This window comes from Propithecus coquereli, unplaced genomic scaffold (assembly GCF_000956105.1).
Source record: "Propithecus coquereli isolate 6110/MARCELLA unplaced genomic scaffold, Pcoq_1.0 Scaffold33, whole genome shotgun sequence".
NCBI classification, from domain to species: Eukaryota; Metazoa; Chordata; class Mammalia; order Primates; family Indriidae; genus Propithecus; species Propithecus coquereli.
Window position 1 is genome coordinate 8,033,931 of NW_012148952.1, and position 17,439 is coordinate 8,051,369.

General features: G+C 41.2%; 1 protein-coding gene across 1 annotated transcript in view; it reads left to right on the forward strand.

Moving 5' to 3' along the window:
- NCKAP5 (NCK-associated protein 5) overlaps window positions 1-17,439 on the forward strand; it is an 839,167-nt gene that overhangs the window by 621,509 nt on the left and 200,219 nt on the right. The gene's annotated exons all lie outside the window — the stretch shown is intronic.

Here is a 17,439-nt window from a genome sequence, read left to right on the forward strand (position 1 = left end):
CATGTTTGTCTTAACGAGACTTCAGTCTGGTTTGGTTACACTTCTCTCTGCTCAACAGATTGCATCAAAGTCTGGTTTAGAGAAACGAGGCCAGCGAGGCTCTCTGGGTTCTAGTGGAAGTTTGCTGACCGTCTCATAGACTCAAAGAAGGGAACAAACGAGCTCCACATATGTTCAGAATTTTGCAAAAGGGATCGTACTATGAAGAAACTTAAAGTATGATCATCTTTGCCATCTCTTAAGAAGCTGTGATTCTATGATTATTTATCCTTGGACAATTACTGTAAATTCATACAGATCTTGGATTTCATAGCTGGAAAGACTTTAGAGATGATATATCTAGTAAGATTATGAGTGGGAAAAATAAAGCCAAGAGAAGTTAAGTGACTCAATCAATGTCACACAGTAATTAAATGTAAGATTTTGATACTACCTGTTCCTGGCTGTTCTGTCTGCCACATAATGCTTCTGGAAACTGTTCTTAAAACTGCCAAACTACACCTAAAAAGCCAGGTCTCTTGATATCATACTATGTTTGTTCTTAAAATATCTCCATGAGACGTCATCTCAGTATAAAATACCTTCTTAGCAGCATCATTGGATAGGCACACAGTGTGCACAATGATTCAATATTATCTTGGCAAAATGATATGTAATTCAAATGGAAAAATCTTTGAATAAAACCGGTGGCTGCCAGCTTCCCAACCTACAAGTCTATTATTGTATCTGAGCTGAGCTGTAAGCTGAGGTGTTTACTCTTCTTTTATCCAGCCCTCAATAGGGAATTACATTTTGTTTCCCCTCAACCCTTATCGCCTCAGGGTCTAACCCGCTTAAAAATGCCTACCAACTCCCACCCACTCACACACACAAAGCACCCGAGGAAATTCTGAACGCTAGAATGGGAGGAATTAGTTACGTAAGTGTGTTAGCTCTCCTCTTTCCCCACCGTTTTCATAGCAAATCATGCTGCTTGCCAGTTCTCTGCAGAGAAACAGAGTGTCGTCCACCCCCTTTTAGCTCTTGGACTTTCAAATAGGGAATGCAGTTTCTAGAAGGGGATTCATTTTAACATAATTTCATTATAGCAAAGCAATTGGAAGTTCAGGATGCTTCCAATATTTACTGTAGTTTTTTAGAGTACTTCTGATCAGTTAGGTCCGCGTGGCCTGAAGAAAGGCTCTGACACTTTCCGAGCCTCAGACTGCTCATCTGTGAAATGGGAGTAACAACAGTTACCTCCTTTGCTGCAAGAATTACATGTGGTGAAATCTATTAAGTGCTGAGCACAGAGCATAGCACTCGGTAATCTTCAGCCTTCGTTAACTGCCATCTTCATCATCGTCATTTTCCGTAGCTCTCGTGGTCTTCTCTGTCCCAGCTATGCCCTGACTCTGTCCCTGGCTTCTGTCTTAAACTAGACCTACATTTTCAACTCCTGGCTAGATGTCTTCCAGGTATGATTGTCATGTTTCATACATACAAAACTGAACTAATGATTATTTCATCAAAGACAGATGATTTTGAGAACTGTCACAAATCAAGGCTGACTCCTCTGTCATGGCCAGATCTTATTTAGACTTTTTAACCTCAGTGAGAAAATTTCAGGACTCTAAATGACAGAAACAAATCAAAGGATGTCTCATGTCCTTCTAGTCTCAGCTAAAGGCAAAGCCCAAACTAAACTAAACTTCGACATTGCATTACCCCTGCTGCGCCCTGTCCTTGCAGAAAGGCAGAAGGCTTTGAGAGTTCCAGTGCTCCTGAGCTGCTGTCGCTGGCTCGTGTTGGAGGCAGATGCAAGTGGGGAGCGGGGCGGAGGCAGCCTTCTGTCGACCCACGGCTGTCCATCTGCCCCAGCAGCTGCAAGGGCCGTTGTCCCTTGAATGTCTCTGATTGGAAAGGCCAGAGATTATGCCTGATTATTAAACTAAATCACAATCTCCCTAGAGCTTAATCCCATTTTCCTTGTGAATTCTTAAGCAAAGAGACAGTATTCTTCCCTGAAGAGTTAGATGCCATCAGCATCCCTGAACAACAGAATTTCACGGAAACGTGCAAACCACGGGAAGAAAGAAGACAGGGCCCACGGCGACTGCAGGCCTTCCCTGTAGGTAAAGAAAGAAATCATCACGTGGCAAAGCAATAGGCTTTTTCTGAAAATCCCCCATAACATTTTATATCGCTTTGCTCCCTATTTCTATTAAAGACCTTATCATCCTCTCAGAGACCCAGAATATAAAACTCAGCATCATTTTCTATTCTCAGCTCTCCTTCTCACCTCGGTACTGGTTAGGAGCTGATAAACCCGTCCTGACTTCTCTCTCAAATGCGTGTCTTCCTCTCCTCAGTGCTGCTGTTTTATTTCAAGGGTGGGACATCCCTGATAGGAAGCTACAGTCATCAGTTTTTGATCTCCTCTTCTGCTCCTTCGTCCCTCTTTGTCACTGGTGCCGGAATTAGTTCCCTAAAACCCACGTTTGATCCTGCTCAGCCTCTGGCTCCTGCCCCCTCACCGTCCTCACCGCCAACCTGTCCCCCTGCTCTCCACTCTCTGGCCCTGCTGGGGTGGCACTGGACTGCCCAGGCACACCAAGGCCCTTCTGGGATTTTCCCTCAGGCCCTGGCTGGTGCTCTGTTCCTTATTAGTGTGTGTGAGTATGAAATATGTTTACAGAAAAGTGCATAAAATGTATATTTACAGTTAAAAAACTTACAAAGCAAAAAGTGAGTAACTGCCACAATCAACAAATGAAACTTTGCTGGTAGCCTAGAACCCCCCAGGTTCCTCTCGTATCACAGCTTCCTTCCTACCCACTAGAGGTAATAAGTAATCTGACTTCTGTAATGATAAGTTCCTTGCTTTTTAAAAAAGTAGGGTTTTATTTCCTATGTATACATAGAAATATAGTTTAATTTTTCCAGTTTTTGAACTTTGTATGTGGAATCATGTTGGGAGATTATATATATATGTGTTTGTGTATATGTGTGTGTGTGTGTGTTTTTAAATATATGTCCTGCTTCTTTCATTCAATGTTATTGCAAGATTCATTCATGCTGTACCTGTAGCTATCATTCACTGTCTTTTATTCCTATATAGCATCCCATTATATAAATTTACCACCAATTATCCATTGTATTGTTAATCTTCATTGGGATTTTTTTCCATCTGGGGGCCCATGGCATTGCTGGGTCAGAAGCTGGCAGTAGCCAAACTGTCCTCAAATGGGTGTAGTAATTTACTCCCACTATTGCCGCCCAACCAGGTTCATTTGCCCACTGCCCAAGAGGAAGCCAATATGCTGAGACAAGAGGGTTTATGGCAGAGAAAGAGTTTATTCTGCATAGTGCTAAGCGGGAAGATGGGAGAAATTTCTCAAATCCACCTCCCCGAGAATTTGGGAGACAGGGTTTTTAAAGACAATTTGGCGTAGGCAATTGAATCTGCTGATTGGTTGGGTTCAGGGTGGAACCATAGCGTTGTAGAAATTGTCTTATTCGCTGACCAGGTTCTGAGAGGCGAGGGGGGGTCACAAGACCAGTTGAGTCAGTTCCTCAGTATGGGCTGCTGATCTGGGTGGGTGAGCTGTTCCACTGGAATGAGGGACCTGGAAGCTATCTCAGAAAATACCCCTAGGTTTCAAAAAGGTGATGTCATCTGTGGAGAAAGCTAAGAATCTTTATGACCACCAGCTGTGTGGCTCCACAGTGGCAATTATAGAGAAGTAAACGGGGACAGTGGCTAATTATTATCATTATTTTTAGCTAGGCCCTTACCACGGTTCTTGCCTTGCACCCCTTTTTATTAATTTGTAAGGATGGTTTCACCACCAGTGGTGTATGAGGGCTCCTTTTGTGCCACACGTTCACCAATACTTGCCATATGGGATTTTTCTATTGTACCTATCAAGTGGGTACGTAACGTTATATCTTTTAGTTTTAATTTGCTTTTTAAGTGATTTCCTTTTCTGTGTGAAATGGTTCTTAGAACACAAATGTCTGCACTATGTCTGTGCTTTCTTTTCTTTCCCTGGTGGGTTTTTTTGTTTTTTTGTTTTGTTTTGTTTTGTTTTTTTCCAGTCCCTGTGTAGTTCAGAGGTGATGGATTCCTATTTCTGGAGGAATTCCTAGTCTTTTCCCCGACTGGAATTACCTGCTTCTTGATAGAGTTGGGACAAACACCTTAGTCTCTTAGACATTTCTTAGCCTATATTTTTGATCTTATTTTTGTTTCTCAAAATACTTTATTAAGTCCTTATTAAGGAATAAGGACTGTGTCTATGAATAAAATATCCCTATAATATGAAGGATTTATATTGATGAAAAGTCTCTCATTTTCTTCATCTATAAAATGGAGCCGATACTATCTATCTCATACAGAGATTCACTTCCCCTGAATCCACACCAGTCTGACTCCCAAGCACAGTGGGTCATAAGCCAAATAGATCAGTATTGCTCTTGTAGCTGGTGGTGGGGAAAGGGACATGGAGAAGGGGTTATGAGGATTGTCTGCCTTAGCACATGCAGAAACAAAGGAAACAATCCCATGAACAAGGGAGGAGGTGTGTACAAACAGCTTTATGGAACTTTATCCTTGCATTTCTAAAACCAAATTGTATAAACAGGAGCAGTAGGGAAACCTCCCAGACTTTAGGAAGAAGGCAGAGCTGAAGCCTGGTGTTCACCACTGAGACGGGTGGGTTCCTGGATGAACTTCCAAGCAGAGCACAGTCAGTAAACCATTGTATTAGAAGACATAAATGTGTATTTATACCATTTGAGAGCTATTACAAGCTCTGTGACAGATAGGAGCAACGGTGTGCTCAAGCCAGCTCACACCAGCTTTTGAGAGCCAACCATTACTTTTTCAAGAATTATGTGGGCCAATCATTAAACACAGCAATTATTATTAATTAAATTATATAAACTCACATTTAGGTAAGTTATATTAAATAGCAAAGGCAGAGATAATACATACTCAGGACTTATCTTACCTAGGCTCTACGTCCTGAGTGGTGGGAATGCTACATGGTGATGTGCCACTGTGCGTCTCTTTCCAGCTCTGCGTTTATTAGCTTGAAATCAGGCATGGCGGGAGTATTTACTAATACACTGTGGAAATTGGCAAAGACTACAAAGCATGGCTCTTCTCTCCCAAAGAGCTGATTATTAAACACTTGCCAACACACTGCTGGATGGGAGTGTGTTGTTTTGCTGAGGTGAGAACGTGCACCCAGACTGCTGGGAGGCTGGTGTGTGCAAGCTCCTTTGTGCCGGTGACCACGCCGTGTCTGCATCTCAGCAAGGCTTTGTTATCATCCGCTCCTTGTCAGTCTGAAGGGTTCACTTGGAACTTTTCAGTTACCACGTGCAGCATGGGGGTGGGAAATAGTATCAGCAACTGTGGTGATCTGCTGAGATGTCAGACTTACGGCCTTTGCAAGTGGCAAGAGCTTGCCACGTAAGTTTGAGTAGAAACAAGAAACAGAAACTTGGAAGCATAAAACAGAAGTGTTCATCTTTCTAACTAATTAATAATAATTCTTACAAATCATGGTTGCCATCAGCATCCCTTGAATGTAAGAATTGCGTATGGAAAAGGGCAGCATTACAAATAGACTGTGTGTCCCTTCCACGTTCCAGGCACAGTGCAGGGTGCAGGAAGGCAACAGTCCCTGCCATCAGAGAGCGAAGAGGGGAGAATATCAGGCACCCTGCAGTGCCGTGGGTGGATGCTGTTACTAAAGGTGGATGGGGTGCCACAGGAGCACAAGGGCAGGCACCGGGCTCAGTGGCATGCACAGATCAGAAAGGTGACAAGTTCACGTGCACTGTTTGGGAAGAACTATGAGTAGCGCGTTGTTCTTTTCAGCTATACTGAGACATGGTAGAGATTACCATAAGCAAGTCCTCCTTGGCCTTGTAAGAAAGATGCTATGATATGATTTCAGGGTAAAATGAAGTGCTTTGTCTGTTTCCGGCCATCCCTGCACCCCTGCAAACCCACCTGCTTTCTGACACCTAAAATGCGGTAATGAAGATTCTCTCCTAACCTTGTCTTCACACATACATCCTCCTAGTGATTCATCACCCTTTGAGTCGGAATGGGAATGAAGTTATGAGTACCTGGTCTGAGAGCAGCTGGTGAGAGCTGATAAACAGGCACCTGGGAGTGGGAGTAAAGAGGTGAGAAAGATGAGGGGGACAGGATGGGAAGGGAAGGCTGCAGGTGAAAGGAGCCGGCCTGAGGCTAATCTGTATGTGAGCTTGTTTAAAAGTGCCCAGTCCCAAGAGCTCAGGTTACACTTGTCTTGGCAGAAATCTCCCTAGTGAACAAAGACAACTTCTCCGCTGGCTAACGCCACCTCCCCCAGCTTAAAGCCAGTGAGCCGCCCAGGTTTCAGGCAGGCGGTTATAGGAAGGACAGAAGGAAACTAGCATTCACCAGACTCTACAGAGGGCCACGCTGTGTGTTAGATACCTTTAACATTTGTCTGTCATTCAGCCCAACACCGCGATGGGCATTTATTTTTTCTTTCCATTTCCCAAGAAGGAAACTGACTGAGAGTCCAAGTGACTTCTTGCCTAAGGTAACAGCAGGCAAGGGTATGGAAGAGGCAGGCCCAAGATTCAAATAAACGCCTACTTGACTTCAAAGGCCAGGCCTCTTTCCATTGTAAAAAATAAAATAAAAAGGAAATTTTACAGGCACACTGTTGCCTCCCATTAGATTTTCATACTTTCCTCCTGGGAAGATAGATCTTACCACTCCTACTGCCTCCCAACTCCATGCACAGATTTCTTTTCTGTATATCCCTATAGGCAAGAAAATTATCGAGCTTACTTCTCAGTTTGTATTATGAAAGCATTACCTTTTATTATTTTCTAGATATAATGTGATATCAAATAATGTTTTTCTAAATCACGTATATTTTTTTCTATTCTACAAACACATATGCATATACACAGAGAGAGAGAGAGATACACTCCTGAGCACCCATGCTGATATATCCTCTCAGGCTATTTTCCCCCAGTGAGAATTACTGATATGGGGGGAGAGAGGCAGACTCACAAAGAAAATAAGAGAAAGAAAAGCACAGAATTGTACCATGACCACCCCCAATTCCAGAGAAGCAGTAAGAGACTCCTGAAGTCTTCAAGGGTGATGGCACCAAGGGCAAAGAAAGGGGTAACAACTGCCTTCATTCTGAAGTTGACCCATCTTGGACATTGGCTATCAACATGTAGTTTCTAGACCAGCAGCAGCACCGCATGGGAACTTGTTAGAGATGCAAATTCTCAGGCCCTGCCCTAGGCACCCAGAATGCAAACACGGGGGTGGTGCCCAACACTGTGAGACCTAATAGCCTGCCAAGCGATGCAGATGCACCCTCCAGTTTGCAAACTGCTGGTCTAAAGCCTCATCGAGCATTTAAATTCTGGAAGTATACAGAGTTTGCATTGTGAAGTGTTTTCTATTCAGCTCTTCAAAGGTGAACCTGTGGACAGGTCCTACATGACATGTTCTCATTGCATAGATCCTAAACTGCTTGAGACAAAGACACCATTTTATTTGAATTTATATCCCCAGTGTCTTGTGCTGGTTCTCAACCTAATAGGTATCCTTCATGTTTGTTGAGTGCAAGAGCAATGACATTGTGAGGGTGCATTTGTGCATGGGTGGGCACACATGTTTATTCCTGTGGTGGATGGGCAGAGCTTATGCTCATTACTGAAGTTTTCTAGTATGACAAAGTTTGCTTCCAACTTGTCTAGCAGCCCTAGACATTGCCCAGGTGTGGAGACTGTAGCTCTTAAATATAGTCAGCAGGGAACACCCTTTAGCCAACTACCTTCCACACAGGACTACTACAGCAACCAGATGTGATACAATGAGTGGTCTAGATACCCCACCAGTTTGAATCAATGATGATAAAGGAAAGGAGATTCAATGTCTAGGCCCAGTTCTTGGTGTTCTTCATGCTCAGGCTCTATACCATTCTCCTAGATTAAAATGTGTTTGCCTGGGTGGCACACTTAGCCACTCTCCTGGTGCTTTCACTTCATGAGGTTTTTTTAGATGGCTTTCAAAATAGAACAAACTACAGTGTAATCAGGGATATTTTGGGGATCTCTGTATTTTGCTTGGAAGGCTGAATATGAAGTTCCTTGGCCGACAGAAGTTGCTGGCATGGCACTGTTGTTGTCAAGTGTGTTGTTTAGGTAGGGTGGCACAGGACTTCGATTCCAGGTGCCAATCATAAAGAAGCACATCTTTTTGGCTAGAAAAACTCCAGAGAGAAGAAAAAATGCATAAAATAAAGAAGCACATTTTCCCACCATTAGGGCTGAGCCATGATTTTAGAGAAATACCTTTTTCTTGATCTTATTCTGATCTGTCTCCCTTTGCTGAATTGAAGGGGTTTTCAGCAAGCTTGGAAGATGTCATTCTGAAAAGGACCAACTTCTGCAGCAGGGAAACCTGCAGGGAGGCAACCTTTTAACTACTGTGAATTGGATGTTTTTTTCTCTTTCTGGTTTTTTTCCTTCATAGGACGTCCCCTTCTCTTAGCCTTCTTTCCTCCACACCACTCTACCCCTGCTCAGTTTCTACCAATTTCATTTGCATAGTGTCCATTTGTTTTAGTTATTGTTGAGCCCAGGGTTTTCTCTGCAGTGGGTATCTGCTGGTATGTGACATTATTTGCTTTCATCATAATTTGACAATATTTACACCCAGGATTCTAGCCTGGTTGGATAATTTACCTTCTGAATACAAGTCATATGTCATTTTCTTGGTGTTTTGGTCAAAGCTATATTATTTTCATTCATTCCAATGAGGACTTTTGTTGTTTTGAATGCCTGTTGAGTAGGCTGAGTCAAAGGTCACCTCTTCAAGGAATATCTTTCCTACCTTATGCAAAGTTAGTTTTTCTTTTTAATGTTCTAATCCTATTGTATCATACCTTTCAATGTGAGAAATTAATTCGTTTCCCCTATGAGACTATTTCCTTCTTTGTGGTAGCCTCCCTCCCCCCATGTTTTATCCATCTTGTATGTTCCCCTAGCACAGCCCCTACAGTATAGCAAGAAATCAGTAATTGAGTGCACGCATAAAAGAATTGATGTTCTAGCTCATCTCCTAAATATGGATGTTCCAGTTGTCTATTGCTGTGAAACCAACTACCCCAAAACATTGAAACTTAAAATACCCATTTTATTTTTTTCACTATTTTGTGAGTCAGAAATTTGGGAAATATATAGCTGGATAGTTCATCTCCAATCCATGTGATATCAGCTGGGGCTAGAGGACCCATTTCCTTGATGGCTCCTCCACTCCTACATCTGTCCTTTCCGGGTTTCTGGCCTCTCTCTCTCCGTGAAGCATCTCCTCCCCCAGGGCCTCTCCCCATAGCTGAGGCTTAACACCACCTCAAAGCACTCAGACTTCTTACATGGCAGTTCATGTAAAAAATGTTCAAAGAGGCCCAGGTAGAAGCTGAAAATCTCATGGTCTAGCCTTGGAAGTTCCCAAAATGACACTTGAGCCACATTCTGTTGGTCAAGCGAGTCAGTAAGGCCAGCCCAGATTCAACGAGATAAATCACAAAGCATTTGCAGCCATTTTTAATATACTACAATGACAATACTAGTAATAAGTGCAATTGACATATCTAAGTGAGGAGCAAAAACTCAATCGCCTGTTCTGTTCAGTGCAGCAAATTACAAACTTTAAATATTCTTCCAGTTGTCAAAATGTGTCAGGTGGTGTGTACTCATTTTCTGTTTTGAAAATATAGATACCATAATAATCAATCAACTTCATACTGACACTTGCAAAGAGTAAAAATTGGTTATCACTTGTTTGGTAATTTCTCATTTGTCTGTAAGATATTATTTAAAAAAGATACATCAGTATGTGTCCACATGCGTGTGTATGATTAGCACTCAGACGACATAGGTAAAAGTACATACTCCTCCAACAAACACATTGGTATTAAGTAAATCTAAATATGAAAATGAGTTTTAGTTTTACTAAAACTATAACTATAGTAGCTATAGTTAATAGTTACCATAACTGTAGTAAAAATGTAGTCATTTAAATCTCACTCCTTTAAAAAGAGGTATGTAAGGCATGATACCTGCCTCAAAGAGCTTGGATTCTACCTGGAGAAGACTAATAACACTCATGAAACTGTCAACCTCCATTGAAGGTTAATGAAGTGTTAAAATGCGTGGCCCCTCTTTGTGATAGGGTTAAAACTAATAAATGTAGGAAAACCAGTGGAATTTTAAAAAAATCACTATTTGGCAACCACTACAGTAGTAACTGTTCAGACAAAAAAAGCATCAATAGATGCTAAAATGAATGAACCAAAGTGTAGATATTTTCATATTTGTCATCTCAGGTTCTCTGTGTGTTTACATAGTTGTTAAGTATATTCCCACATACTCTGAATATTTACATAGTTAAGTATCTTCCTACAAGGAAGTATCTTCCTACAAAAGGAAATAACTTTATAGTAGAGAAATCTCACAGATACTGCCTTAACCAAATGGTCAAATTTAACATACTGCAGATTGAGTATTCCTCATCCAAAATGTTTGTGACCAGAGTATTTCAGATTTATATTTTTTTCAGATTTGCGTTACATACTTACCCAGTTCAGCATCCTTAATCTGGAAATATGAAATCTGAAATGGTACAAAATATAAAACTTTGTGAACACCAACATGATGTTCAAAGGAAATGCTCACTGGAGCATTTTGAATTTTGGGTTTTCAGATTAGGGATATTCCACCTGTAGCAACAGGATGAATTGGCATCATGTGCCTTCTGATACAGGGCACTGAGAGGGAAACGATATCATTGTCCTGCTTTCTTGCCACAAATACTTCAATCTAACTGTGAAGACACATCAAGCAAATTCAACTTGAAGAATATTCCACAAAATGACTGGCCTGAACTCTTGAAAAGTGTCAAGGTCATGAAAGACAAAGACCAAGGAACTGTTCCACATGACAGGAGGTTAAAGAGATATGATAACTAAGTGTGGCTCTGGAAACCTGGCCTAGATCCTGGCCTAGATAAGGACAATTGAGGGATAACTGGTAAAATTTCAGCAGGGTCTGTAGAGTAGGTTAGGTTATTGTATCAATGTTAATTTCCTGAATGTGATAACTGCACAGCGGTTAAGAAAGTGTGTTTTTAGAAAGTATACACCAGAGTGCTAACAGGTAAAGGGGAATTGTGTCTGCACCCTCCTCTCAAATGTTTTTTTAAATAATTATCTCTAGGTCTAGATAGCCATAAAACAAAGGATAAAGCCAATGTGTTAAAAAGTTAACCTTTCAGGAATCTGAGAGAATGGTATAGGGGAATTTTTCATAATGCTTTGCTACCAAAATTTTTTAAATTTAAATATGTGCTGCCATTTAAGTGCTGTAGGTCCAGGTCTGAGCCAGACCACAAAATCTGGGTGGGCTTTAGAACAGCCAATGGGAAAGCGAAGCATATTCCATGATAGAGCAGCAAAATCCTAAGCACAGCCCCAGAAACCAGAATGGGACTTTCATGAGATAATAAGAGCGGTGCCTGACTCAGGAGGTAGTGTGTGCTGTGGAGCAGCAGACATGGGTTTTGATGCGTGAGTGGGGACAGCTTATAAGGGGTGAAAAGCCTACAGTGGAGCTGATCCATTATGCAGGGGCAAGATTTTTACGTAGAACTATTCTACCTTTGGTCTGTGGGAAGAGCGTATTAAGCAAATTTATAGTATAAAAACATTTGAAGTATAGTATACATTTAAGGAATTAGCATAGAACAGCAATTTAGAAGTATTAATTTGTTCAGTCATTTGTAAGCCCTGGCCAGCATGTCTATTCTCTGAGCAGGACCTCTTAGAAACATAGTTCCTTTTTACTCTCATACACTGTTGGTAGGAATGTAAATTACTACAGCCATTAAGGAAAACAGTATGGAGATTTCCCAAAAAAAAAAAAAAAAAATCTAAAAATAGAACTACCATAACATCCAGCAATCCTACTACTGGGTATTTATACAAAGGAAAAGAAATCATTATATCAAAGGAATATCTGCACCCCATGTTTTATTGCAGCACAATTCACAATAGCAAAGATAAGGGATAAACCTACGTGTCCATCAGCAGATGGATGGGTAAAGAAAATGAAATATATACACAGTGGAATACTATTTGGCCATAAAAAAGAATGAAATTCTGTCATTTGCAGCATCATGGATGGAACTGGAGTTCATAATGCTAAGTGAAAGAGCCAGGCACAGAAAAAGAAATACCACATGTTGTCACTTATATGTGGGAGCTAAAAAAGTTGATGTCATGGAGGTAGACTGTAGAATGGTAGACATCAGAGGCAGGGAAGGGTGTGGAGGCTGTGGGAAAAGAGAGGTTGCTTAATGGATACAAACATACAATTAGATAGAAGGAGTAAGTTCCAGTATTTCCTAGCAGAGTACAATGACTATAGTTAACAACAATGTATTGTATTATCTCATACTAGCTAGTAGACAGGACTTAAAATGTTCCCAACACACAGGAATGATAAATACTCGAGGTGATGGACACCCTAAATGCCCTGACTTGATCATTACACGTTCTATGCATGTAATAAAATATCACATGTACCCCATAAATAAGTACAAATATTACATAAAAGAAACATGGTTCCTTTTAAATATATATTAATTCAGATCCCTTTCCATAGTAAACCAAAACAATATGGATTTAATCTATGATGTGTGTGCTTTGATTTTTTTAATATAAGAACATTTAAGGATTTTGGAGATGAAACTAGAAATGTGTCGATCACTATAATTTGAAGTCGTGGGGAAACGTAGGAAAATCCTCTAAATCATGGACTGAGTCTAGCAAAAGTTTTTAATTTTTATGGAAGATAAAGCTGAACACAAAGATCCACCATTAAATTTATTTGAATGTTCTAATTGTATTCTCTGGGTACATTGACTTAATAACATACTTACTTAACATGGAAAAGGACCTATGTTGTAATCTCTGTAATTCTTACACCTACATTTTCTCTTTCTTATCCCTCTCTGCCTTATCCTTTCGCATTCCTGCTGTACAAATATTCAGTGTTTCTTTAAATCACATTTAATTAAGAGATTATACTTTCTGTTTTTTCCCCTTGTTGTCTTATGTTGGTAGCAGGTTAATCCTGAATCTCTAATAAATGCAAATGGATTAAAGAAAATCATGAGTTCAAGATTATTTTAACTTCGGTGGCGTAATTGTTAATATCTTTGTTGTCCCCTGGGATACGTAGGATTACACCAATTAAATTGGTCTCTGTAACTGAACACAGTAACCAGAAATGTGACTATTGTGTCTTCATCAGCTCCCGTTAGGTATTTAATTTGCTTGGCTGTAATAGATTGTCAGAGCAGTAAACGTGAGGCAAGTAATGTAAACGGTATAATGACGGTAATTATCTGAATAGATCGATTGTAGTGTTATTGCAACGTGATGTTGTGGGTAGGAGCAAGATATAGACATCCCATATAAATTCCCATTTTCAGCTTTATTTCCTTACACATTTTTTCCAAGACATTTAAAGTGAAAACAACATAAACTGCCATTGCCATTCTCTGCTTTATCTCTTCCCATTATCCTTTGTGGTCTTGCCTTACTAACACCAGCAGACCCCACAAAAGCTAAATTTCTCCAAAGAAATCAATGACTTCGTAGAATCGGAATTCTAGCATTTTCCCCTGTGATTCATGGTATTTAAATATTTGAACTGGAAGTCACTTTGTAGATTGGCTAGTTTGGTCTCTTCATTTATTAACTAAAGAACTGTAAACCCAGCAAACTTAAATGATTTTCTCAAGATTACACAAGCCAACATTGCCCAGTAAAAACTGTAACAGAGTAGAACTGGAACCTGAATCTGCCCTCCGCCTGGGCTTGGGGGGAGCTGAGGGGTCCCACCAGCTGCAGGAACAGAGAAGGGTCGGTGTGACTGGCCAGAAGCAATCTCTGAAGGAGACAGCAATAAGTCCGTTTAGTTTGAATAGGGAATAAAAAGAAGAAATAGTCTGGGGATAACAAATAACTGTACTTAAGAAGTCCAAATAGATATCAGCCCAGGGGCAGAAGAAGTTGGCTACGTGGCAGGTGTCTGTCCACGGTGAGAACTGAAAGAATGTGGCAGGATCCCACCCGAGGGACCGGAGGGTTGGGGGCGGTTGCACAAACAAGGATTCAGGCCCAGCAGAATGAGGTCGAAACTGAGGATGGATTACAACTGAAACCTGAAGAACACGTGGTGTTTGAGAAGTCCTGAGACTTGAGCTGTGACTAGGTCGAAATGATCTGACCTTGAGCAAGACGGCAAGAGCACTTTCAAACAGTCTTTCCCAGCAGTTTTCCTCAATTTTGTGTCCCGTCCTGGTTCAATCACTTCTCCTGAGTTTCACTGTTGACTAAAGTAACAAACTGGCCTACATTTGAAACTGCTCATGCATCTGCCAAAGAAAACATTCAATCACCAGGAAACACAAATTAAACCACACAAAACCCATGCCCTTTGCATTATCAAAAACAGAGAGTACTTGAATTTCAAACTACTTTAAGGAGAAAAATAAACACCAGTGGGAGCAGAGGACACCAAGGAAAGCACACCTGGAATGAGAAAGCCCGAGGCCATGTGGCCAACACTGACCGCAGGGGGCCATGTGACAGTTCCAGCACTGGCTGTAGGGCAGGGCTGGAAAGTGTGAGGACCCCAGGTGGCTGTGTCAGAGCAGCGACATGCCTGGGGAGATGGAGGTGAAGGGAGAAGAGGCGGCACCATGTGGAGATGTGGTGGTGAAGGGGAAGAAGAGGAAGGGAGATTTCAAAATGCTGTAGAAATAAAAGAGAATACAGGGCAACCTCCCTAACCATCATCTATTAAAGAGGCTAAAACAAGGGTAGAGACAGGGTAGAAGAAGCCAGTCTGTGCATGATATGCTCTGATAAAACAGAAAGAATGCACCTGAGAAAATGGTAGGGAAAAGGACAAAAAGAGGAAAAGGTGATCGTTGCACATGTAAAAGAGGGAGTCAAAGGACAGGATTTTAACTAGAGAGTAACAAATGCAGGGAGACGGAAAAGCAGGTAGTGACACTATTAAGCTGCAAGAGGAGGACGGGAACGGGGTAGGAGAGGGAGGGACACCTCACGGAGAGGGTACCTTTGAGTATAGTTCGACTTTTGGAATCAGATTAATGTTTCACATATTCAAAAAAGTAAAATGAAGTCAAGAAGAGAGGAAATTAAATTTCAATATTATCAGAAAAAATGAACTGAACTGAATCTCAAATGAATAACATAACCACACTAAGGGGGAGGGAGGGGAAGAACCAATCTAGTCGCGTTTGAACACAGTATTTTTACTATGTACCTTCATTCTAAGGAAAAAATGAGAACTCCTCCTGGTACTGTTTTTTGTAGTAGAAGAAGTTTGTACACATGGTGGGATCGAACAAACCAGTAAATACAATGGTGTTGGGAGCCTATGTGTTCTCACCGTACAAAAAGGAAGATACAAATATGAAAAGAGGAGGGCAAGCATGAATTTGGCGGGGTATGGGAGGGGTGTGCAGGGGTGAGTGTGTGTGTGTGCGTCTATGCATGTGCACGTGGAGGGCGGAGAGAGAAATCCTTCCAGTGAGAGGAACTAGAAACAGTGACTCCTCAGGAGCAATTAGCACATGTTAAAACCCAGATCTTGGTTTCTAAATAGCATTTCCCAACTGAAAGGAAGTAAGATTCCTTGGAGAAATGGCTGATTTCACACATAGGGTGAGGAAAGAGCAAGATGGGCTTGGAACATCTCCCTGTGCCAAAAAAGAAAGTGTTTTAAAAATGACAGATACATGTCAGAAGGACACAGACACCACCAGCATAAAAGAGCTCGCCTGCCCACAGCTGGGGCGATTGCAGTTTGAACATCACAATTAATATTGATAGTAATGACTCAGAACCCTGTAATATAAAAATCTCTATATGTGTCTTGATAAATACATAGGAGAAGCACTGCCTTGTGATAGAATGTAAACTCCTAGATGTAGATAGAATAATGGAGTTAGAAATCACCATTTGTAATCCAGGTAATCATTGATTCAAGCAAGGGAATCTTCAATGGTGGCTAAAATAGTTGGGTGAAAGTTCGATGAGCAATAGGGTATTTTCATAGTCTCAAAATATCTCCCCACAAATTACTTATTAATTACAGGAGGAGAGACAGTAACTTTTCAGGGGAGAGAAGTGGCAGACCCCACCTTAACCAAATGACGAAGGTTACCATGCCCAGCATCGGGATGCGTGTGCACCACGTGACTGGTACCATGCACCAGAAAGGCCCGGCTTTGCTGCTGTGCTGTTCCTGCCAGATGTGCATGAGGGAGCTTCAGATAAACCCAAATTAAGGGACGTTCTACAAAATAACTGGCTTCTCCTCAGAAAGGAAAGGAACAAAAAGGAGAGGAAAAAAAACAAAAGGAGGGGAAGGGGAAGGGAAGAAGGAAATCAATAATATAAAAAGACAAAATAACGGATTAAAGGATGGCAGATGAACGACAGTGACAATTGAATGCAGTGCATGATCGTGGATACAATTGTGGACTAGAAAAAATTTGCTGTAAAGGACATTACTGGGACAGTTGATGAAATTGGAATGAGGACTGTAGATCGGCTTGTGGTACTATATGAGTGTTGTATTTTCTAAAATAGACAACTATACTGTGGTTGTATACGAGAACGTCTTTGTTATTCAGAAATACACGGGGACATATTTAGGGATAAAAGGCATCTTGTCTGCAGGTTACTCTTGAGGTGCAGGGACACAGTTTGAGTGGGAAAGAGAATGGCAGATGTGGCAAAATGTTACCAATTAGTGAACCTAAAGAAAGGGTATGTGGGAGTTCTTTATACTATTCTTACAAATTGTAAGTTTAAAATTATTTCCAAATAAAAAGTTTAAAAACCTGAGGGGAGAAATTAAGAAAAAAAAAAGTTCATCTGTGTACCACCTAAAAATCATACTGTGCCTTTGAAAATACTGGTTTGGAGCACTGTACTCCCACTTCCAAATGTCAAGGGGAGTTATAGGGAAGGGGTAGGTGGAGCCAAATGTGCTCGAGGGTGGGGCCGGGTGGTCCTTGGCACAGGGCTGGAAGGGGTTACCTTGCATGGTTCAGGATTCAGACAGGAGCCCAGAGTAGCTTCAGCGGAACCAGGTCAACAGATAGGAAGGAAGTTCCCACGCCACCATTTCATGCTCCCTCTAAAACCTGCTGTGCTTACACTGATTGCTTTTATTTCCCCCTTGCTATTCAGCAGAGTAACCTAGTAACCATATTCAATATTCACATACCCACATGGCTCTGAGGAGTAT